The 26134-nt window shown below is 33.8% G+C and overlaps 1 protein-coding gene across 1 annotated transcript in view; it reads left to right on the forward strand.

The window, feature by feature from the left end:
• Positions 1–26134, forward strand: part of LOC149615723 (protein-tyrosine sulfotransferase-like) — a 64358-nt gene that overhangs the window by 19066 nt on the left and 19158 nt on the right. The window contains exon 3 of the mRNA XM_089856223.1: positions 17597–17677. The gene's annotated coding sequence lies outside the window, so the exon portion shown is untranslated. The remainder of the gene's footprint in view (positions 1–17596; positions 17678–26134) is intronic.

Here is a 26134-nt window from a genome sequence, read left to right on the forward strand (position 1 = left end):
GGGGTAAAAAAACCTATCTAGAAGAGCTTCTGTTTGAGAGCTAGAACCAATCAGAAAGAATTTCGCTCTCTCAATCTTAACGGGGTTTATATAGTATTGTCAAGTTAAGTTGACGTCAAATCGGATTTTTTTTTCTCCCACACAATTTCTCTCTCTCTCTTGTTCAATATCCACCTGGTTTTTGTATCATTACGCAATATGAAACCTGACTGGAAAGAAAATAGTTCGCCCCTGAATACTATACTAGAAAACTGGCTGTGTTACCGTAACGGTAGTTAAGCCTTAGCCGTGTTCTATTTACCAAATACAGTAACGTTTAACTGTACAAAGTAAAGTATTTAAGCTACGGATTGAATTTGAAACGGCTAGCAGTGCCTAGGAATACATACTGTTAATTGGAATTATTATGTAGCCAGTCATATATCCCATGTTAATTATTATGAATTCGGATTTTGTGGGTATTCCGGGCTTGAGAATTTACTATCCCCGTCACACCTCATAATTCTGATACGTTGAGTGAAAATGGATGGCTTCGCAATGATTCCCAATAGCTGTATTTATTCCTGGTTGCAGATGTAACCGTAAACATACTGTTCAATTTGAAACAGCTAATTTATTTACTAGTTTTCAACGCTGGTTATGTTTTAACCTAAACAATGGACGTTTGTAGTGTTATTTTAGTAATATGCATAAGCGAATTATTTTTACTGTAAGTTGCATTCTTCTAATTTCATGTTTTCTATGATAGTCCATGTTCAAGTTTTGTTGAGTATACACACTTCTGCTAGATAAAGGCTCAATAATGTTCTAAGATTAAAAGTTGATATGTATTACTCCACGTGCGGTTCTAATCTATTACCTTGTTTTAGGCGCCAATAAATGTTTGGTAACCCGTATCTCCATAACTATATGTTGTTCTTTCACACCCAGTTTGACCCAAAAAACACGCCCCGGCTTATCTCTATGGGCTTATTAGAAACACCTTATGTACCTTTACCTTTCACCTCAATCTCTTCCATTACGACAAAGTTAGCATAGAACCTTGAAACAGTATATTAGATACTTAATGTAAAGTAATTGACTTATGCTATGAAATCCGAAACTGTCTTTGCAGGCTATGAAATATTCCACACCCTGTCAGCGTCAAGTGAGACTTCTTTTTATAAAAAAACCTCTTGTAAGAAAAAAAATAACCTCGAATGATCTTTAGAATGTTTCCTCTTAGCGATGCGGTCACGTGGTATTATCTTACCATCCCCATTGGACCATTTCCCAAACCCTTGAAAGAAGTAAAATACGAAGTAAAATTTCAGTTTTTCTTTGGAGTGGGATAAGACGTATGGTGAGGTGACAGCGGTTTTAATGGTACTGTGAAGTTAGGTTGACATTTTATGGGCCAACTTTATTGTGTCGGAATTGACGTAATTTATCTTTTGAAGAGGGTTGGACCACTTAAGTGCAAGAACCATTTTGGTTCGCCCAAAGATAAACAGGAAAAGAAAATTCCACCAAAATTTCATTTTGAGTGAAAGTGCTTGAAAGATATGCAAAGTCTGCGTTCGCATTTCGAGTCTTGTTTTAAACGCAATAAGCTCTAACTTTCATGGAAAATCCCTTGAGTTTGTTCTCGATCCAAAGATACTAATTTCTTAATTTTAAAACTCAATCTTTACTCTAATTTTGAATTAAAAACTGAAAGGTGCGGGGTTTTTATTCCCACTAGGGGTCAGCTATACCTGAACCTAAAGTTTGGACCGTCATAACTGTACTTTAACAGAAATTCCAGGGTAATCCCTTGAGTCTGAGATAGCCCAAATTGCCCTCTATCATATGATACTAAAATCTTGAGTCTACATAAATTAGGGCTTGAGAAAATCAGGTTTAGAAAATCGTAGGTCGCAACCTTAACTCAAAGTTTGGAGCGTCATAACTTTGCTTTAACAACAATTCCAGGAAAATCCCTTGAGTATGAGATAACCCAAATTGTCCTCTATCAAATGATACTAAAATCTTGAATCTACATTAATCAGGGCTTGAGAAAATCAGGTTTTAAAAAATCGTAGGCAGCAACCTGAACCCAAAGTTTGGAGTCAGCGTCATAACTTTACTTAAACAACAATTCCAGGAAAATCCCTTGAGTATGAGATAGCCCAAATTGTCCTCTATCCAACGATACCAAAAACTTGAACCTACTTCAATTAGGGCCCGAGATAAAACTCTAAATCATTCTTAAGAAATTTTTATACTTTCACGCCTAAATGCTGGCTTTTCCCTGAGCTTTGATGTGCGGCGTGATAAACAGTTCTACAGGGGCTGGTAGGAAATACATTATAAACCTTTCCCCTGAAAGCGTTCTTTTCCTAAAGCTTCATAAAGTTTTAAAAACATTTCACAAGATATGTACTCCGTTTTTATCAACTCTTGGAAAGCTATAGCTTTATATGTATAATGTCGTTACGAGATCTGCTTGTTTAAACCGCTATCTTTTAATTAAAATCTTGGCGCGCGCTAACTCACGTGACTTTGGAATCTCAAATTTAATCATGCTTAGAAAATTTTGGCGCTTAAAGTGGAGGGGGGGGTTTCTAGAACAAAGTTAGGGGGTATGAATTATTCAAGCTTAAATTCCCTATCGAGCTAAATTTACTATGGTAAACAATCTACCTAATATTAAACCAGGCTGTACTTGATCTCAAAAACTAACAGGTTTTAACTTTTAAGTAGTTGTTAGGCTTAATTAGGCTCAATTTTTTTTGTCCTCCTGAAGTTTAGTCTACTAGGCGTGAAAATTCTTTAAACTTCTAAATTAGGCTTAAATGAAGGCGGGAAATTTCTTGAATTTGGAAATTAGCCTTTAATAAAGGCGGGAAATTCATAGAATTTGGAAATTAGGCTTAAATGAAGGCGGGAAATTCTTGAATTTTGATGTTAGGCTTAAATGAAGGCGGGAAATTCTTGAATTTTGATGTTAGGCTTAAATAAAGGGGGGAAATTCTTTGAATTTCGAAAGTAGGCTTAAATAATGGCGGGAATTTCTTTGAATTTGGAAATTAGGCTTAAATAAAGGCGGGAAATTCTTAGAATTTCGAAATTAGGCTTAAATAAAGGCGGGAAATTCTTAGAATTTCGAAATTAGGCTTAAAGAAAGGCGGGAAATTCATAGAATTTGCAAAATAGGCTTAAATAAAGGCGGGAAATTCTTAGAATTTCGAAATTAGTCTTAAATAAATGCGGGAAATTCTTAGAATTTCGAAATTAGTCTTAAATAAATGCGGGAAATTCTTGGAATTTGGAAATTAGGCTTAAATAAAGGTGGGAAATTCATAGAATTTGGAAATTAGGCTTAAATAAAGGCGGAAAATTATTTGAATTTAAGATTAGGCTTAAGAAATTATTGGAGATCAGATAATAAACAGGCTTAAATAATGACCTAATTTTGAAGGGAAATTTAATTACTGTTAATTTTTGTTAATTGGAAATATTTAGTTGATAAATTAAGCCTAGCCGCCGCCATCTTGGCTTCCCTTAATTTGTCAAAAATATTCTTGAAAGAGTTATTTTGGAAAAGGGAACTTTTCAGAGTTTATTTTTGTACACATCGGACCTCGCGCGCGCTAATGGATTTCTCGCCAAAAAGATGCATCAGAGCGCGCGCTCGAGCTAGATATATATCTCTTCATCATTTTCCCGCCTTTTATGTATACACATACACATGCATATATATATTGCGGCATCACTGCACGTGAATCGTTTGCGAGCCAGGAAATAAATGGACTCTTTTCCCGCCTAGAAGTGCTTTGTTTTCCCGCGCTTTTAAATGTTTGTCGAGCGCGCAAATTTCCCAAGACACTTTTGTTAATATTAATAAAAATTTTACGCTTAACAATTTGCATAAATATCACTAAAGGTTTTAGAGTTTCTTGACCTTCAAAAGTTTAGTATATATTCTAGAGCTCTAGTCCAGATTTAAGTCTTAATTGTAATTAAAATGGGGGTTTAAGTCTCAAATTACTTCGAATTTAGTCCTAGTACAGGGTGTTAATAAAAGGTAGGATAAATATAGGAAATAAATCAATCAATCAATCAATCAATCAATCAATCAATCCTGAGTCCGAAAATGTATTTAACATCTATACTTCTATGACCACACTGATTTTGTTTGACCCACCATAAGGAACATGTACAGTGCATCCCCCTAACACAAGTTAAAGTTATGAACATTGAACACCCTGTATATCTTAGGCTTTATTAAGGATTTTGGTAACGGTTCACTAAAGTCTTTAAATAAACAATACTAAGCTTGCTTTTGTGTGTTTCCTAGTAATATCCCTCTAATTAACGAACCGATTTTAATTGTGTTCGCAGACTTAGCCCTTTTAATGGCGTCTCTCCTTTATGTCTATAATCAGGAATGCATACAGCTAATAGGAATGGATCATTGTGTTTCAAGCCATTTTCAGTCAACGTAAATAGGGCGGTATTTATGGGAGGAGCAAAGCGAGCTAAGGACTCATCATAATGTAGGACGAATTTATAATCTATCTCGCGCCTAGGAACTCGCGTAGCTACGAACCACTGAAAATCACACAGTTAGAAAGACGCCATCAGAATTATGAGGCGTGTATACTAGTAGTTAGTTCTCAAGCCCGGAATACCCACAAAACCCGTATTCATAGAAATTAACCAGGGGGCGAATGTATTCCTAGTAGCTGTATGTATTCCGTCAATTTAACTTAAATGCAATAATTAAGCTATATAATAAGCTTGGTATTTGATATGGAGTTGGATTAACACTCAGAAACAGCTGTTTAGTGGAGGAAATTTTATAAATTTTGCCTGCAATCAGAATGGTTTATTATGTAGAAATTAAAATGGAGACACAGTGATTCCTATTATCTGTATGTATTCCGACAATTTAACTTAAATGCATTAATTAAGCTATATAATAAGCTTGGTCTCTGATATGGAGTAGGATTAACACTCGGAAACAGCTGCTTTGGCCGAAGAAATTTTATAAATTTTGCCTGCGGCGTTGGGTGGTTTGTTAAACTTGGTCATCTGCTAGTAACATAAGCTCTAATCTTAACTGGACTTTTAATTACAATGGATCATGGAATAATAGATCAAAAGAACACTATGTTTTATTTGATGTTAAAGAATATATATATAGCGTTTAATTTTAATTACAATTATAATCAAAACAACAACTTAATCTCTATAACGTAGCCTTCTTGTTGATGCAATAAATTAAGTTGCTTCCCTCTCCCTATCCCCTTCAATTGCCAAAAGCGTAACACCCGCCGCGTTCTATCAGCAATTCTACTTAACTATGGAAATATTCCAGTCACTGTACAGGGTGTTGCATCCGTACAATACTCCCTGCAATGTTCGTAACTTTAACTTGTGTTACGGGGATGGTTTATCTATATAAATCAAAGTTCTGACTGACTGATAATCAACGCCCAGCCCAAACCGCTTGCCCTAGAAGGCTGAAAATTTGCAGGAACGTTACTCATAAATAGTAGGCGCGTACTAAGAAATATTTTTTCCCAATCCGCCGCCATCTTAATAAATGGCGGCCAGAAATGTAAAACAATCTTCTCTGTGCAACAATGTCCGCGGGTTTCAACCGATTTCGCAAATATTTATCACACTGGTTTCCTTTAACCTATAGACGGGTTGAATGGTCTTTTGGGTTCAATTTGTTGCCATCTTTTTAAATGGCGGCCAGAAATTTAAAAACCCTTCTTTATGGAATAATGTTTAGCATGAAAAGTAATAAAAAATGCATCCCGACGGGCTGACGGGCAACGCCGAGTGCCTTGGCTCCTAGAATGCTACAAAAATATTAGTCATCAGTAAAATCTACCCATTCTTTAAAACATTTTGATGGAAGTTCGCCGCGAGTAACAGCTAGTTGTAACTTTAATTACCCTTAACCTTTTTGAAATGAACATAAACACCCTGTACACCCTTCCTAAGCCTTTGCATCTTGGCGGGCGTTAGGCTTAACTTCCCCCAGTGTTTTTCCGCCTGTATCTCATAACCTTTCTGTCTTATCGAAGCTCTCGAGTAAAGAAAGAGGTTTTTGGCCGAGGCCTAACCAAGGCTTGGGAAAAAGCCTAACTCTTCTCATCAATTCTCCAAGTTATCTTTCATCTTTGGTTTACTTCTTCCTAAGACAAGACAGCTTGGTTTGACGTTCCACGGTTTTGGGGGAACGAGTTAGACAATGATAAGAGGCAGTGAAGTTAAGCCTTGGAACAATATGGTGCTGCCAATATCTCAGGAAACCGTATCATTAATAACTGGTTTTGTAATTCAAAATAGTGGGAATGCTGGAAAGGCTCTTCTTGTATTATAGCAAAGTGCCGCTACAGTTTCTGGGTTTATTTATTTATGAGATACGTATGGTTCGTATTTATTATAAATGATGTTCAGGGTCAAAGGTTATTAAGTTTTAAAACATTCGCAATCGACGTGGAAAACCATTTTAGATTCTGAAAACAAAAGTTTTAGTGATGGGCGATATCGTAAATTAACCTATGTAGGTATCGATGTTTTACTGGAACCGATACCGATTTTGAACCGATTCCTAACCGATTTTGAACTACTTCCTAACCGATTATCAACCGATTTTATCTCATTATAAACCGATTTTTTATCCGATTATCAACCGATTTTTTAACCGATTATCAATCGATTTTTACCGGTTATCAACCGATATATCAGTAAATTAACCTCTTACCGATAAATAATTTAAAGTGCCATATCGGTCACTCTTTAAGTACACCTTTGGAAATTAATTCTAATTCAAAAGCATTTAACATATTAATTAAAATTCAAACACCTTTTAAACAATATATTAAACGCAATGTTCCGTTACTAATCTGTGTAACAACATTTTCAAAAATCCCTTGCTTAAGGCGCCGCCTTAATGACAGTATAATTAAAGCCATTACAAGCCTGACTAATTCTTAGACAACAAATCCCTTGTTAGTTATCACCAAAGGTAACCTAAAAGCCATAAGTATGCCGTTCGAGATTACCCTGGCGAATTTATAATCTATCTCTTTGCGCCTGTTGCGCCTTGTGCTTGCACCTAGGAAACTCACGTTGCTACCCAACCAACCAATGAAATCCCAGTTAGAAAGACGCCATTAGAATTATGAAGTAAGTTCTCAAGCCCCGCCCACAAAACCCGAATACATAGAAATTAACATGGGAACACAATTATTCCAATTAGCTTTATGCATTCCTGGTTATACTTACAAATATTATGTTATTTATACCCTTGTTATCTAAAAATACAATTTAGAAAGAATTCCATGGAATGTATGTTAGTTTCCAATTATTTTAAGTCAACTTTACAGCGAAAACCAAGTTCTTTGTAATAGGTTTTAATATAAAGATAAATGGTTTTCGCTGTGAGGTAACAGTGCGTTCCAGTTGGTCTGTGTGTAAACCCAATCAGAGCAACCTTTTACTTACTTTGTTGACTCGAAACTACTGGCTCCCACTTTGATAATTTTCACTTGACCCTCGGGATACTTCGAGCATTGTATATGATACGTCATTGGGGAAAGGCTAGTTCAGATATAATGAAACCCCTCCCTCCATTTTATCCTTCACTGGCGACAATGTAACCTGAGACGCATTAACATTGCGAAAAACCTGTTTTGAATGGAGATACGTGTGCAGGTTAAGTTGACGTAATTCCTTCAAATTTATATATACCTTGCTCATTTTAAATTTGCAATTTAGATTATAATCTTTTTAAAATTTTTAAAAGCGTGTTCAGTTTAGCTTGTTTCATTGTTTAAAATTTCTTGAATCTCTTGCAATTTTAATTAAAAGCCAAAGTTTAATGAATTTTAATGAATTTAAAGAAGCACGTGGTGATTAAAATTTGACTTCACAAATAGCAAGGACTACTTAGATTTAGCGGGACTGGTAACGTTGAAGCTCCTATCTTATTAACATCTCTGATAATTAGCATATCGTCCTATCAATGTTAAATCTTAACCCCCTTATAGTTCAAGCAGACGACACTGCGGCCACGCCCCCTTTTTTCGAATAGGGGTATGTCTATAAGTTGCAATGGAATTTTCTCTTCTAGGCAAACCAATATTTTCTAGTTTGAACTCGACCTTATGATTCCTTCTGTATCTAGGACTATAGCGCCACCTACCTACAAACTAATTGTCTTTTTCATGCCCGAAGCAATTCTGTTGCCAGAGGAACCTTGCTTACTGTACAGGGTGTTTATTCATTCCAAAAAGGGACGCGGGTAATTCTAGTTTGCAGTATAAGTACAATCATGCAGTGGGATGCATTCAGGGATGGTAAGTTCTATGGGATCACAATCAATCAATCAATCTCGAGTCCGAAAATGTATTTAACATCTATACTTCTATGACCACCCATAAGATTTTGTTTGACCCCCCATAAGGGACATGTACTGTACACCCCCTAACACAAGTTAAAGTTATGAACATTGATTGGAAACTGTGTTTTGTGGATGACCCCTTAATTAAATCATTGTACTTTAGTTTCTTACCTTAATTTAAGTAAGGGGTCATCCTTAAAACACTGTTTCCAATCAGTGTTCATAACTTTAACTTGTGTTAGGGGGTGTACAGTACATGTCCCTTATGGGGGGTCAAACAAAATCGGTGTGGTCATAGAAGTATAGATGTATTGAACATTTTCGGACTCAATATTGATTGATTTCCCATAGAACTTACCATCCCACTGCATGATTGTACTTCAACAAACTATAACTACCCTTAACCCTTTTTGGAATGAATGAATGAACACCCTGTATACTGGTTACTAAACTGGACGAACGTACGCGGAATGAATTCAGCCTACGGGTGTTCGAAAGCAATTAGCGTAACGTTAGGCTTAGGTATTTTGAAGGCGCCAGCGACCAGCCTTCAGAATTTCTGGTCTTGCGAAGGAAGATGAGCCGAGCGGCGCTACTATACACCTCTTGTCAGCGAGTTTCCAACCATTAGTTTAATTACAGAAGGAAGATAACGCGGAAGGTATTGCTAAAGTAACCAAGGCTTAGGTACAATAATGAAAGGAGTATAGCCTAAGTGTTAGACCGAACTTTCCATTAGACTAAACTAAGATACGCTTGCTCTATTTTGGTGAAGACGGTAGATGTATACCACCTTATATGTTAATAAAATGGCTATAAGTTCAAAAGGAATTGTTCTCGAACAAATACCAATGTAAATGTTACATGCCAACCATGTTAGCACTAGATAACATTAGAAGTGGATTATGGAAGAAATGATAAGTTGCAGGCAAGTGTTGCCAGTCATTTGTAACGTGCAATTCAATCTCTATCTATACACAACAGACTGAATTAAGATTATAGAATTCTGTTGGATCGGGGATAGATTTAATTTTAGATGTAGGAATGGAGAACGGAACGGTTAGTATTTACTTCAGTTATTCCGACTCATAGACCACCCAGTATAGATATGCCCCTCCCTCCAACCAACACGTAACGAAAAGTTTAAATTATCTTATTGGCTGCTCACTTAAACCATACGTTTTGATGACGTTGCTGACGTGGAAAAATAGTGACGTAATTCCTTTTTACCTCTGTCGCTATGACCCTTTCGCCTCTTATTTCATACCCCTCCCCCCTCCGTCCCGTTAAAAGGGGGTCCGGGACTTTGACGCACTCGCCCAGATATTTTTCTGTTCCTACTTCTAAAATTAAATCGATCCCTGGTGGTTGGATTCAGTGTAATATTATCATTAAGTAAAAACATAATTTCCCACGGATCAACGAGTCAAGTAGGAACTTATTTTAAGACATATTTACTTATGATGACAGGTAAATGGTTTCTTTGAAAATTGCGTTTCCTCTTATATGGTCCTACTTTAAAATGATTAAAATTTACTACGCCGCGCGTTTAAACTGCTGCTGGTACCCGGTTTCACGCTAATGGACGCGGTTAACCCAAAAGCTGTATTTAATTTAATTTAGTTTAATTTAAAAGCTTTAATGTGTACGTAACCTTACTCTAAAAGAGATAAACATTTAGAGGTACGTTGTGAAGAATTAAACTATTGATTACACAACATCAATGGAATGGAATCATTAATATATTCTATGGTCTTTGTTTTATACACGTAAAGATTTTCTATTGAGGATCCTCCTTTACAATGGGTGTTCTATTTCACTTCCGGTTTTTTCTTTTCTTATTTTGTCCCTTCCTGTCATCATATCGTCATAACAAACAATGAAAAGCTTTCCGTAACGCGAGACATCGTTGCATGACCGCGTAAATACTAAGAACAAGCTGAACAACCAACATAAGATGAGAGAAGAAAAAAAAAATTCGTTCTTAAAACTTTCTTCCCAATATTTTTCTCATATTCTTTGACCTTACTGCGGCTTAGACATTCGGAGTTTACAGTAAATTTGGTTAGGGGTGTGCAATGTGTTGGTTTTAATATAACTGTCGATTTATGTTGACTACGAGGTGCTGGTTAGACATTTGGAGTTTGCAGTTACGCTGTGTGTAGGCTTGCATTACATTAAATTTTGGTTAGGGTTAGCAATGTGTGAGTTTGGGTTTTATTATAAGGGTCAATTGATGTTGACTATGATGTGCAGGTTAGTCATTTGAAGTTTGCAGTGAATATTTGTTAGGGTTACCCTGCGTGTAACTCCTAATAATAATGCCAATTGATGTTGACTACGTGGTGCACCTAAGACATTCGGAGTTTTCATTGTAGGTTTTAATAAAAATGTCAATTGATGTTGACTACTAGGTGCACTTAAGACATTCTTAGTTTACATTCAATTTTGGTTAGGGTTAAGCCCCGTGTAGGTTTTGACTACACTGTCAATTTATGTTGACTACGCCGCCGTTGTATTATTATGATTATGAAAACTCCAGAGGATCAAGAAGAAGTCTGGTTTCGGGTTTTATTATCATGACTTCTGTATTGTATAAAAGCAGAAGGCACTCACTCATTCTTGAAATGGGGTCAGTTTTAACATAGAAATAACACGTACTCAGCAGAGATTTACTGCTTTCTAAGATTGTTATAGTAATTCTGTTTTTAGCGTGTGTGTTATTAGAAGTTCCTCTCATTATGAGGTTTTTGGAGATCTCTGAGGTTTGTTTGAGGTATCTTGTGATGTAATTAGATGCAATAATGCGCTACGTTAATTTTTATTTTTTGGGTCTGAAAGATAGGTGTCATATTTCTTTAATTATACTAAAAGAAAAATTACTTCAATTTGACGACAATTTAAGGTGACAGTAATTTCCCGTAGAAAACAGGTTTGTGCAATGTTAAATCATATTCAAGTTAAGCTGTCGTTTTTTTATAATATTGGGATTGAGTTTCTATCAATTAAGAATACTAATAGCAGCTTCAGGATAACCAAAGGATATTGAAACATCATATAAAGCACTTTCTAAACTATAAATTAAATTTAAATTAAAACCATGACGCATTCCCTTGTTATGAGTTGCTTTTAGGGTCATTAAGATGGCAAAGCTCTCGTGAAATTAAATGCCGTTTGAATTCAAAACAAATTTATATTTTAAAAGGCGGTTTTTGAAGCGGAAGTCTTTGGTTTATGCGCTCTTCCCATAATTCCTTTCAAGTATAAATAATTCAGTAAGGGCCCTGAAAGGATGTTTAGTTAAACGCTAATTTAAGCGAACGTTCTTAAATTATCTTAGTACGTGCCTCAAGGCTTAAACAATCTGTGTTGTCTACCGTAATTTATTCAAAAAGCAGACGACGCAAAGCCTAACTTAATTGAATTGTCTAGAATATATTTTTTTGTTAGTTACTTCTTTCTATTGACCTTTCAGAGTTAATAATTTGATTATTACTTCTAATCAACTCTTGAAAAATCGAAATTAAGTTTAAATCCTTTTTATGTCTGGAACTAGAGATAAGTCAATTACTGAAAATGGGCTTTAATTAATTGAAATATAATCAAATTCATTTAACTTCGAAGAAAATTACTTATGGTAATTTATACCAATTTAAGTTTGGGTTAAATTCCCATAGGAAACCAGTTATTTTCATGTTAAATCATGTTCAAGATAAGATGTCGCTGGATGAACTTTCAATTACGCATTCGCACTATTTAAAATAATTTTAATAAACGACATCTTATCCTGCAATCAAATCTTCACAGAAAACAGGTTATTTCTATGTTAAACCATATTCAAGTTAAGCTGTCCCTAATAAAAATTCCTTTTTCATATTAAAATATTTCTAATTAAATTTTTATTATTAAAATTCTAATATCGTGGTTGTACCCTTTTGAACATACGCTCAATATCAAAGAAACCAATAAGAAAACTGCAATATAAAGGCAAGTACGCGTAGTTACATTCGCTAGATTACACCGAAAGGAAGTTCTTGTACAATTTCGTTATAGTTCTTCCTGTCTATTGGAGCTTCAATAAGCAATAAGCTGAAATTAATAAAGCATAGAGACCAAAACATTACATCAAAGCCAACTCTAGTAACGTAAGGCTTCTCTACAGACTCGTTAAGCCTTGGCCATATATATTTTTTTCCTTATCCGTTTCGTAACCATGCAAGAGTTTTATTACAGGATCCCATTTTCGGGGAAAACGAGATGAAAGGGTTTAATTTCGTGGAAAATTAGCGGGCTTTTTCTTTACCATAAATAAAAAATAATATTTTTTATTTTTATTTTTAAACTAATTAAATTAGCTTTAAAAGCAATTGCGCAAGGTAAATTTATTTTAAAAGGGTTTTGTGATAAGAAATGACCTTAATTTTATATTTATGTTTAAAATATTTTTAGGTCTAATGGGAGAGAATTTTAGACTAATGAAAAGAATATCAAAATTATTAAAAAAAAAATAATAATAATAATGATAAAATTAAATTTGGTGTCTGGTTGCTTTATTGTGCCTTTAAGTGGTATCTTCTGTTTTTTTAAAATAACAGGGGTATGTTCTGAAACCTCATCCCAATTAAAAATATCTTTTAATTCTTATTTTTATCCCAAAAAATAGGTAATTATTTTTAAATTTGAGATTAAGATCTTCGTAATCTCTAAGCCTTTTTTTCTTCTTTAATTATTTCTCTTCCTTAAAGTTTAGTTCCAGGACAAGTTTCCTTCCTTTTCAGTGAATTCGGATCTTGATTATATTTTTAGTTTATTGCATCTTAACTTCACACCGAGTAGAAAGCTACAATACCTTATGGGAAGCCAAACTGAATATACCTTCCAACTTACTGTCAAGTTAGATTGAAATTAAACTTTCCAATTCCCTGGGAAAACTTTTCATCGTGCTTCAATTGTTTAGGATTCCGATTCCGTTCTCTGCAGCGATTTCCGAACTGGTTTTTCCGTTTATTAAGTGTTAATACGGTGGAAGGTGTTGATATTGTTTTAGTTGCAGATGGTTCTCCGCTTTCTCTTAATTAACTATTTCACCAGGAACACATCTAATGATTTTTTTATCTACTCTATCGGAATCACGAGGCGTCGAGTGATAAAAACGTTTTACCCTTTGTTCCGGAATTTAATGGGAATTCGATTAAAACCGCTAATTAAGATAGGGTTTAATTGACTGTAACTCTTTAATTGATAAGGAAGCCTTTGTTTTAAATTATGCAGGACTTGAAGCTTGTTCGGAATTATTTTGAAAAACGACAGCTTAACTTGCGTGTATATTTAGGTAGAAAACCTGTTTTTCCTATGTTAAACCGTATTCAAGTTAAGTTGACGTTAAAGGTATGTATTTATTTCTTGGACGACACCTTAAATTGGGAGTATATCCAGGTAGAATACCTGTTTTTGTTATGTTAAACTGTATTCAAGTTAAGTTGACGTTTAAGGTATTTATTTCGTCGACGACACCTTAACTTGGTAGTATATCCAGGTATAAAACCTGTTTTTGTTATGTTAAACTGTATTCAAGTTAAGTTGCCGTTTAAGGTATTTATTTATTTCGTCGACGACACCTTAACTTGGTAGTATATCCAGGTATAAAACCTGTTTTCGTTGTGTTAAACTGTATTCAAGTTAAGGTGACTTTTAATAAATATATTTATATTTATTTCTTCAAAGGGCCACAAATATATTCAAATATCTGGTAAATTTTAGGGAGTATGGGGTTGTTTTTTTATTCTTTAAAATATCAAAAAGATTTTTGCGGCTGCTTTTGAAATTCGAACCTTTTTACACAGAAACTTTAAATTCTGATAGTGTACTCGGCGGCCTAGGGTCGTTTTTCTACCGAATGGCAAAAAAAGCTAAGCGCTACTTGGCATATAAGTTGTTCGTATCTTGCATTCGTGAAAAAATGTTCTGTAAAAAAATTAGTTTCCTTTCTGCGAGGGGGGAAAAGGTTTTTCTCCTTGGTAGTGATCTCTTTTCAAATCGAAGAAAAGAAAATATTTTGAGGTCGCTTCTTGGATTTCGCTGTAAGCAATGAAACGTAAGCTTTACTTTTATTGGGGAAGAATAAAGTTTTATAGACCTAAGGCTTAAATTTTACATTGTGTGTGGGATTGTAAAGTCTAGTGTTTACCATCGACGTATTCGTTAGATTCACCCTCAATACTTGGGTTAAAAACTATTAAATTTATCAGTGCGAACATCATCTTGTCCAATTTTATGTAGCTTTAATAATGCTTGAGTCACGTGATCAATTGTAGCTTTGATTATACTGACATTGTGTCTTTTTCACACTGTTTTTCAAGTAGTTTCCAGTAATTATCTTAAAACTATTAAATTTGCCGGTGTGAACATCACCTTATCCAGCTTTATGTAGCTTTAATAGTGCTTGAGTCACATGATTTATTATAGCTTTGATTATACTGACTTGGGTCTTGTTCACACGGTTTTTCTAAATAGTTGCCAATAATTCTCTTATAGTTTCGACCAAATTGTTCATTGATGCATGGCCTTCAAACCAAGATTGAAAAATATAAATAACTTCTATCCTATTTATTTGAAAAATTTCTATGGCACAATTTAGGTCTGAATTGCATGAACTCAGAAGCTATCAAACCTTTCAAAATTTCAATATATAATGAAGAATGAATGTAATTTTATGCGAATACTTTACAATAATTCACTTCAGTTACCATTTCTATACTTGCAATTTGAAAAAGTTGTGGGGAGCTCGTTGATTGAGTCGTTTCGAGTTCTATACAAACCCGGGGGCCGGGGGTCAACCAACTACCCGATGGCAAATTTTCTTTATCGTTTCTCGAAATTGAATTGACGTACTATAAAGAACTAACGATTAGTGTATTTTTGGGGTTGCGCGTATCGCTCCGTTGAACATGTCAACTTAATTTTGTAACAAATATCATACCCTTTAGCGCGGTCACTACGAGAGACAAGTTGACCCCGGTCTCTTTCTGGGCCAGAAAATCCCACGCAATGTCGTTCTAAAAAAGAAAAAAAAATACTAAAACCGTTCGGGTAATTTGCTATTTAGTTTACTGTTCTTCTGTAAGGATTCCTCTACACCAATCTGATCCATTTTGTTGTTCGTCAGGTTAACTTGAATGCGTATTTCGGTAGTAAACCGGTTTTTGTCCATGTTAATGTGTCTCAGGTTAATGTGACGCGCCAATAAAAGTGAATGTTTGCTACAGTAACCCTTTAAAGTCATTTCTGAAAAGGAGATTTATGTTGGGAATCATTAATGGGTAATATTTTTATTTATTATTATTTTTTAATGAACTTCAACATTCTGCGCAAGAAAATAATTATGTCATTGATATATTTTCATAAGTAATATATTGTAATAAGTGTGACACTGAATGAAGTACGTTAATAATTAAAGTTCGGGTAGCATAACGGCCTTTTTCTAAATATGAAAGAAATTAAATATTTTTTATAAAAAATAAATGATCTTTTATTAAAATATAATAATCAGAACATTTAATTAGTCTTAAAAACGATCGCGAACTACAGCGCCACCCGCCATTCAATTAGTGGCGTCTGCTAAATCGAACCACTTACCCCTACGGAATTTGTTTAATCCTCACAATCTGAGAGGTAAGGGTAAAGTATATTAAATTAATTTAGATGTCCCTAAATTGTCAAACTTATTAATTGTATGTTACTTAAGTTTCCATCTGATGAAAAAAATACCTTCCTGCACTCTGGTTTATCGAAAAATAAAACCCTTTTTCCAGGACTTCTGGAGGGAGAGAAACTTTGCCATTAGATCAGCTGATTACTACAAAGCTTTCAGACATTTTCCGAATGAATTCTGATTCGTCGAGGCTACCTTTAATAGCAATGTCAAGGGACTTTAGTAACAAATATAGAAACACATTGAGATTGCAAAGGCGTCATTTTATTTTTCCTAACACCGGAAGTCCAGAAAGGAAAAAAATCCTTTCCAAATCAGTTTAGGAAGCTATCATATACAGATTCCTCGAAACACTTTTGAAGTAAAAACCCATAACCAAGGCTTATTCTTGACCCTTACACCATACTGAACTCTCGGAGATGAAATGAACTGTGTTAGACACGCGATGACGTACGTCTTTAACCTCTGGGGCGATAAGTTTTTTGGGAAACCTATACCTAGAAAAACGGTCCTAAATCTTTTTCCAGTCGCGTCAACTTAACCTGAACACAACATCCCATTCAAAACCGGTTTTTGCAATGTTAAATCGTATTCAGGATAAGTTGTCGCTAGTTGTACCTTTGTACCAGCTTAACCTGAGTGTGTATTCCCTTAGGAACAAGGGTTATCTCAGTGTATATCTCAATACTAGGTTAAATTGGCGCTGCTTTTCCAAGTAGATGGTACATTTTCTGATAGGATACCAGGAATATGTTATCGTGATGAAAAAGTAAACAAAAAAATTTTCGGGAAAAAAGGTTTAGGAAGAACTGACATTTATTTGCTTTCCAGAAATTTTTATTTAAAAATGGAATATAAAATACTCATTTTTTAATTTATATTTGTCCTGAAAATTTTATTTGAATTGTGATGGGTACATTTAATCAACCTTGTATTTTAATTAATGAAAAGTTTTAGGTTCTCCGCGACAATATTTCGGTTTCCCTCCTAATTACCATCGTCAATTAAGCCAGACAAGATAATTAATGGACGTTTTTATTCGATATATCAATTTACATCCTTTAAATAGGTCCAAAACTGTATAGAATAAGCTTGGAAAAATAACCATTCCAACATTGATACCTTATTCTTGGTAACCCAGTTAATTTTGTCAAAGGCTTATGACTGGTTACTTTTATACATATTTCAAGTTATTAATCTTTATTAACGAAGGCATCGCGAACACAAAATTAATGCAGGGACATTCGCGCGTGATTTTAGTTCGGTGCTAAAGCGACAAGGCTTAGCGACGACAGTTTTTAAACGAGGCGGAATATTAACGAGTTAGTTTTTACTTATTTCATGCTCGATTTATCTTTCGAATGGCGGTTCGCCTTTTTACGTTACTAACGTTACAAGTTTGAAAATTAGGCTTAACTAGTTTTTATTTTGGCGCCATCTATGATTGTTTTACGTCAACTGCAATCTAACGTAATATTATATAATTCTATTTTTAGATAAAATCTACAATGCTGTATAAACAGTCCATGTCAAAAGAAATCCCCCAACTTCGTACTCAAATTCCAGACGTTAATTTGGTAAGCAATTAATTTTAATTACTGTAATTAATTTAATTAGTTGAGAGTGGAGTAAAGGCGTTTATAGGTCAGTTTAATTTCGTTGTTACAAAGTGTTTTTAAGTGAAGCCTATTTTTAAGTTGTTAAGTCTTTTTTGAAAATACTTTTTTAAGCCTTGGCTACGAGACTTGGTTAAAATATTTTGTAATTTCATTCTATGGTACTTTAGTTGAAGTTTTAGTGAGCTGTTGTTTAATATACTGGACAAAAAGTATTTGACCAGTCTCTTCACGTACTTATATGGGTCAACAAATTTTCTTTTGAACTTTAACCTTGCTGTAACTCAATCTTCCAAACTCGGTAGTTTTTTTTATTGTTCTTTCTTGATGGTTTTCTTTTCTATTCAATTGTTGTTTTTTCTACTGAACCCTTGGGTTTTGTTATTTTTGGGGGGAAACTAGTTCGAACGATCTGGGTTTGGTTCCAATTGAACTAGATCGATTGTACAGTACTTCAATGCAAAGTAAATAAATGTGTATATATTGAATAATTAATTATAGAACAAAAGATAATAGGCAAGGGGAAAAAATCGATCGACAACTTAACCTGATACTAATTCCTCATTTAAAACCGGTTTTTTTCTATGTTAATCTATCTCAGGTTAAGTTGTCGTTTTCACGAAATTGTGTTTTAGTGATCTGATTGACTTATAATCAACGCCCTACCCAAACCGCTTTACCTAAAAGCCCGAAAATTTTCAGGGACGTTACTCATAAGTAGTAGGCACGCCGTAAGAAATATTTTATAAATCCGCCGCCATCTTGAAAAATGGCGGCCAAAAATGTAAATACCTCCTTTTTGGAATAACATTTATTGCGCATTTTAACCGATTTTCATAATATTTAGTACACTGATTCCTTTTATCCTATAAACAAGCTCTATTGCAGGCTTTTGAGGTTCTATTTAACCTCCACCATCTTCAAAAATGGCTTCCAAAAATGTGTATACCTTTTTATGGAGTAGCATTTAATGCGCGTTTCAACCGATTTCAATAATATTTAGTACGCTGGTTCCTTATACCAAAAAGGGCTTTATGGTAAGCTTTTGGGGTTCGATTTTCCCTCCGCCGTATTTCAAAATGGCGTCCCTAAAACTGGTTACACCCAGTGCCTTTTACTAGTGTGTAACTTAATGAAAAAACGTTGCAAAGCCAGTGAACATTTTTCTGATAAAGGTTAAGAATGGTAGAGTGGATTTCCCATCGAATTTATTTCACTATTTTCCGATGTAGAAATTGATTCCGACGTGACGGTAAAATGCAACGATTTATAAAGTCTAATCTAAATCGGCGGGCACGTTCTCGAAATTGGGACCAAAACCTTTTCTCAACAAAAAAAGGGTTACAACTTAACATCAAACTAAAGTCGAAACGGAATACAATATTGTTTAAAAACCTTCCTTTAGTCAAAACTTAACCTGACAAATATCGTCAGTATCGATTCCATCGATAACGGGTGGGACTAGAAGTAAATTCATTTTGAAGTTGGCAAATTGTCTTAAAATGTTTTTCAAGTGATGGAAAAACTGCGCATGCGCTTACGAAATTATTTCTTCTTTGATGAAATGGGATGAAATGAGATGAGATTCTTTAGAATTCCTTGGTTTTTATTAAAATCGGTTGAGATTTGAAAAATCATCAGTTTTTGTTGTTGATAGAGAAAGTAAGATTGAAAAACTTTTTAGTTAGTTTTTTACTTAAGTAAAATATCATCCAGCTAAGTTCATGAACATAAACTAAAGTACACTGTGTGACGTGTGCGAGGGTGCAATGTCACACGAAACTTTGTGACATTGGTAGTATTTTAAAAAATGTAATATCTTTCAAGAAACCTAACTAAAGTAAACAAAAACGCAACAAACTTTATTTTATATTATTTTCACCGAAACCGTTTGTGACACATGCCACAAGACAGAGGAATAATGTTCACAAAACCAGAACAAAAGTCCGTGTTTTTGTTTTGAGCACCTTCTTAAGACGGAATTAACATTGATAGGATGGTATGTGAACAACAAATTAAGATAGGACTTCACAAACAACAAGGACTACTTTGGTCTAACAGTTTGGACTGACCAGTAACTTTGAAGCCCCATCTAATTAAATTTACGTCTTTGTGGTCCACATACCTTTAATTCTATCAAAGTTCCTTCCGTCTTAACCCTTAATATCATGCAGACGACACTACGACCACGCCCCCTTTTGAAAACGGGTCCATTGAAACACTTGCACCCTTAATATCAAGCAGACGACACTGAGACCACGCCCCATTTTGAAAACTTACAAATCTATTGAAACACTTGCTTAGTAACTTATTCGAGACTTGATTTATTTATGATTATGGTTCTAGAGAGGATAGGGAGAGAGAGTTAGCATTTTTCAGAAGAGCATTGGTTGAAACTAGGTCCCCATCACAGAACAGACCCTGGTAGGTATCCTTAAGCTTATCGGAGCTGAAACAATCAATACTGTAACTGATGGAGCATTGAATCTTGCCAAGGCCTAAATAGGTCGACCTGGCAGGTTTATGGTACAGGTCTTTACCCTTCTTTTTGCCCAAAATTATACCTTTGAAACTTAGACGAGATACTTTGGTTCACCTGGCGACGCCATTCTATAGCAGTACTGTACCTGAATTTTGGTGTTTTTGGACAGACATTGAAGGCGTGTATAAGATGCCCTAAAATACGTGACTATTCCCTTAAAACATTCTAAAATAATCTCGTGCTGTTTCACTTTTATTGTTTGTTAAAAGATAGGCCATATTTTACAGAGGCAAAGTTTAAATAAAACCAACGAATTTCGTGCTTGAAGTACCTACCTACATTACTTACTTACCATAAAGCTTTTTTGCTTCAAAAAATAAGAATTTTTATGTGGAACTTTAAAAGTAAAGCCTTTGGTTTGGGTTTATCTGAGGAATTTGTTTTTATATAGTTAGGCTTAGCAGTTTTTGTGGTTTTATTATAGTTAGTGTTAGCGTTTATTTGGTTTTAAATCGTTAGGGTTAGCAGTTTTTGTGGTTTTATTATAGTTGGGGTTAGCGTTTTTACGGTTTTAAATCGTTATTCTTAGCGTTTTTGCCATTTTAAATCGTAAGGCTTAACGTTTTTATTGTTTTAAATCGTAAGGCTTAACGTTTTTATTGTTTTAAATCGTAAGGCTTAACGTTTTTATTGTTTTAAATCGTAAGGCTTAACGTTTTTATTGTTTTAAATCGTAAGGCTTAACGTTTTTATGGTTTTAAATCGTTATACTTAGCGCTTAAACCATTTTAAATCGTTGGGCTTGGCGTTTAAACCATTTTAAATCGTTGGGCTTGGCGTTTAAACCATTTTAAATCGTTGGGCTTGGCGTTTAAACCATTTTAAATCGTTGGGCTTGGCGTTTAAACCATTTTAAGTCGTTGGGCTTGGCGTTTAAACCATTTTAAGTCGTTGGGCTTAGCGTTTAAACCATTTTAAATCGTTGGGCTTAGCGTTTAAACCATTTTAAATCGTTAGGCTTAGCGTTTAAACCATTTTAAATCGTTATACTTGGCGTTTAAACCATTTTAAATCGTTATACTTGGCGTTTAAACCATTTTAAATCGTTATACTTAGCGTTTAAACCATTTTAAATCGTTATACTTAGCGTTTTTGCCATTTTAAATCGTTAGCCTTAGCGTATTTGTATTTGTGTTTATTTTAAATAGTTAGGCTTCTCTTTGAATTTGATCCATTTGATTTTTCTATACCCCTTATAACTTATGACTGAAAATGGTTCCGTAACCAAAAAACCCATATCAAATTCCGAGTACATAAATTTCCACTTCCCCATTTTTTCTTTATTTCTTATTCCCCGGAACCGCTTTGTATAACTGAAATGGTGAAATCTCGTAACGTTTTATAGAGTTAAATCCCACGAAGTTTCCCTCGTCGGTATCTTCAAATCCCTGGCAATTTCTTCGGACAATTTCTTTTCCATTATTTCCGCTTTTTTCCAGCCCTACCATAAATCACGTTATATCATTTTTTTCATTTCCCGCGCTTTTTTTGCACCAAATAGACTATTGAATTCTTGAATTCTTGTTAGAGTTAGGCCTTGGCGTACTTCCCCAATCTCGCATTGTATCGCTTATTGTCGAAGATTTGCTAGTGCCATTTATTTCAAATACCAACCGCAAAATAGGGTTGTGGGTGATGGACCTTTTTGATGTCGTGATTCGTGCAGACTCTTATCTACCTTTTATAAGGGTTGTATTAGTATTAAATCAGAGGTAGGGGAATGTCTCGCACTCGTACGGTTGAAATGCCCTTTCAGTTTTTATGGGAATAGTTCTCAATCTGTCATTTTTTTAGAGAATGAACTAAAGGAACGTGTATTAAATTTAGATTTACGAGATAGGAATCATTTTATTGTTGCTACGTGAATAGCGCCTTTAAAATGTACTCGACGAGACGATTCGTTTGAGTACCTACAATGTGTATTACTATTTTTAAAAATGAACTTAAAACTTTTCTCTCTTTAACGAATAACGCAATACGTTTGTGAAAAATTTTTAATTTTGTCATGAAAATTTTAACTTAATCATAGGACCCTTTCGTAAACAAGATATTATCTTAAAAGGACATCCTAAATAAAGCATTTATTTATTTATTTATTATTTATTTATTTTAGTTACTAGATAGTAAGAATTCTGTGACTGACGTCACTTTTATGTTACATCCGTCACAATTGCGAATTTGTGATTTAATGAACGGGATCTTATGATGTTGTACTCGTCGAGACGATTCGTTTGAGTACCTACAATGTGTAGTTACTAATAGATAATAAGCATTCTGCGACTAACGTCACATCCGTCACAATTGTGAATTTGTGATTTAATGAACGGAATCTTATGATGTTGTAGACGTCGAGACTATTCGTTTGAGTACCTACAATGTATAGTAACTAATAGATAATAAACAACTGTGACTAACGTCACTTTTATGCTACATCCGTCACAATTGTCAATTTGTGATGTAATTAACGGAACCTCATGATGTTGGTACTCAAATTAAAGCTGGTGAAGTAACGAATCCAATGGTGTTAAACCGGAATCAATTATATCAAAATACAGCCCGAGAAATTCCAAAGAAAATGAACGAAATAAACTCAAAACAATTTTCGAGGCTACGTGACCGACCTTAAATGAGTTTTCCGTCATTTTCCGAATAGTCAGGGGATGGGTTGCACGTCAAATCCCAACTGTCTTTCTCTAACATAGAACTTTCACTAACTTTCCTTGCTGTTTTAATATAGTGGGAAATGTTCCAGCGTTCTTATTGGACACATAACATTTTGGATAATATCGTAGTAGGCCAGAAGTAGATTAACTCGATAACCCCAGAAGTTATTGATTAATATATTTTCTAGTTCACTGTAATTACCCTCCATTTTGGAACCCAACACATTTTTAATCTAACTAACTAATATTTGGATTTTGGGCAGATATTTCAATAGACCATTTTAGTTTTGTAACTTCAATTTAATTGACTTCTGAGTCCCTATTTTAGAAGACCCCAAATTTCGTGGGATTGGCGCGTTTTTGGCAGATCAGAGCCGGGTCTCCGGGGGAATCAACGCGTCGCTATGCCCCAAGTATTTCCACTCTAGTTCTACCCCGCAGTTGCTATACAACTCCCTGCTTAAACGATCACGTCATGAAACATCAAGATATATATAAATGCCATGGAAACAGACAGCGACGGCGGCGCCGCCTATCGCCCTTATTATTATTTGATAACGTCAGTCTAAATTGACATCATTGGGGAAGGGAGGCTCTAATCGTATGAATAATGTTGATTTAAATGCGTTGCAATAGGACAGCTTTCAAGTTAGATTAAGCATCCCTAATTTAGACTGAATTAACATTAGACACCTAAGCCTAATTTTTTTATCGAAACAACTATGTATAGTTTAGGAGCACGTGGTCATGTTTGAATTTTAGATCTAGCAGACGAAATTACACCCAATTTCTAAGTCCAATGCCAGGAATGCATACAGATAATTGGAATAATTGTGTAACCAGTAATTTTCACTCTTCGTATCGTTTTGGGAGGAGCTATAGACTAAGAAGGAAGATACGGGGCACAATGATTCTTATTAGCTGTATTTATTCCTGGTTATTATATTTCAACACCCTCCCTAGCAGACGAAATAAAACATAATTAAATTATCGCGTGTAACGCTAATGAATTTAATTAACATTTATTACAGTTGTTAATGCGCTTACTTAGTAACTTTTTTAATTCCAAATCGACCAGATGTGTTACTGTATACAGAAGTATTCGTATATAATTTATTTCACATTAAAGTTATATAACTTATTTGACTTAACATGTGTTTTCAATTTAAGCCTCGGTCAAAATAAATCTAATCAAAAATGTAGTTGTTAACAAACATGTTACAAACACATTTTTTGATTGTTTTTGAAATGATAATTTTGATGTCGTAGTTATTTGATGTTATAATGTATTTTATTGTGCGTTTTTAACATCTGTTGTAGCTAGGCCTAGATAATTTTACGTATTAGTAAATTGCTAATTTGACAAAATAGCACATGGTATTAGTAAATTGCTAATTTGACAAAATGGCACATGGTATTAATAAAAGCGTGCATGATTTAAAAAAAATTCAATAACAATTCAAGTGGAAGGTGTTAACTTCATTAACTATTCAATTATTGCGATATTCCATTGATTAAAATTAGTTTTTTATTTAAAATTAAATTGAATTTTTTTAATTTTCAATTTGAGCTTTCCAAGGCACTCAAATACTAAGATCTCTCGTGTAATTAAATCAGAAACCCTGAGGGCCACTCAACTGCGATGATATTTCAAGTTTATCGATGCACCAAGGCTTAAAACCACAGTTCCTTACTTCCTTTGAAGCGCAGTTTGCTATGACTGTTTTCATCCAATGCAGAAGCATTTTAATTATAAAATGCATTACCAAAGTATAGAAAATTCACGAGCTACTGTTTGAAATTATCATTTATTTCACGAGATTTGAATAATGTTAATTATTAAGATTGGAGTGGCAATTAGAAATAAAATAAAAAAAATTCTAATTGGAAAGGTTTGCTAACTGCACTTTATGCCAAAGACAATCTAGATCAATTCCTTTGATTAAAATCGCTCTATCGTAATTAGTTTTGAGGCTACGTTTCTTGTTGTATTAAGCCTAGGTTTCAGTTATATTGTATTATGCCGGTAAGCCTTGGCTTTCGAAGATATCTTCATAATGAAAAGTCAGGAATATTTACAGTTAATTCGCTGTGGGTAAAATTTATCATACATAATGATAAGTCTATAGCTCTTCTCTTAAACACCGCCTAGATATGATTATTGAAAATGTCTGACTACGCAATTACTCCAAGTAGTTGTATGTATTCCTGGTAAGATCAACGGGGAAGCTAGTATTTAGGATGAAACTACTCCATGTTATTTCTACGGCCCCTGTAGAAATGTTGTTCCTGCTGCACTTTTGTGTTTGTAGGGGAAGTATGAATTCAGGGTGAAACGGTCCCATGTTAAACCTACGGCCCCTGTAGAAATGTTGTTCCTGCTGCACTCCAAAGCTCAGGGAGAAGCTGCCCTACAGGGGTTTATATTATATTTATTTGAATTTAGTGTAAGAAATTAAGTAAGAATTAACATAAGAGTTTAGATAAATATAATTAAGTTAGTATAAATATAATAGAGTTAAATTAAATTTGATTAAGTTAGTATAAAGGTAATAGAGCTAAAATGAATTTAGTTAATTTAGAATAAATTGATTATAGTTAAAGTAAATTTAATTAATTTAGTATCAATATAATAGAGTTGAAATAAATTAATTTAGTATAAATATAATAGTTAAAATAAATTAAATTAATTTAGTATAAATATAATAGTTGAAATCAATTAAATTAATTTAGTATAAATATAATAGTTGAAATAAATTAAATTAATTTAGTATAAATATAATAGTTGAAATAAATTAAATTAATTTAGTATAAATATAATAGTTGAAATAAATTAAATTAATTTAGTATAAATATAATGGTTGAAATAAATTAAATTAATTTAGTATAAATATAATAGTTGAAATAAATTAAATTAATTTAGTAAAAATATGATACTTAGAATAAATTAAATTAATGTAGTTTAATATGATAGTTAAAATAAATTAAATTAAATTAGTTTAAATATAAGAGAGTTGAAATAAATTAAATTAATTTAGTATAAATATAATAGAGTTAAAATAAATTCAATTGATTAATTTAGTATATATATAATAGAGTTAAAATCAATTAAATTAATTTAGTGTAAATATAATAGAGTTAAATTTAATTCAATTAATTTAGTATAAATTTAATATATTCAACGGAAATCCTTAATAATTTTCCAATCAAAAT

The sequence above is a fragment of the Phalangium opilio genome, unplaced genomic scaffold (genome assembly GCF_054372755.1).
Source record: "Phalangium opilio isolate 3A_F unplaced genomic scaffold, DU_Popi_V2 ptg000217l_1, whole genome shotgun sequence".
In the NCBI taxonomy this organism is placed as follows: domain Eukaryota; kingdom Metazoa; phylum Arthropoda; class Arachnida; order Opiliones; family Phalangiidae; genus Phalangium; species Phalangium opilio.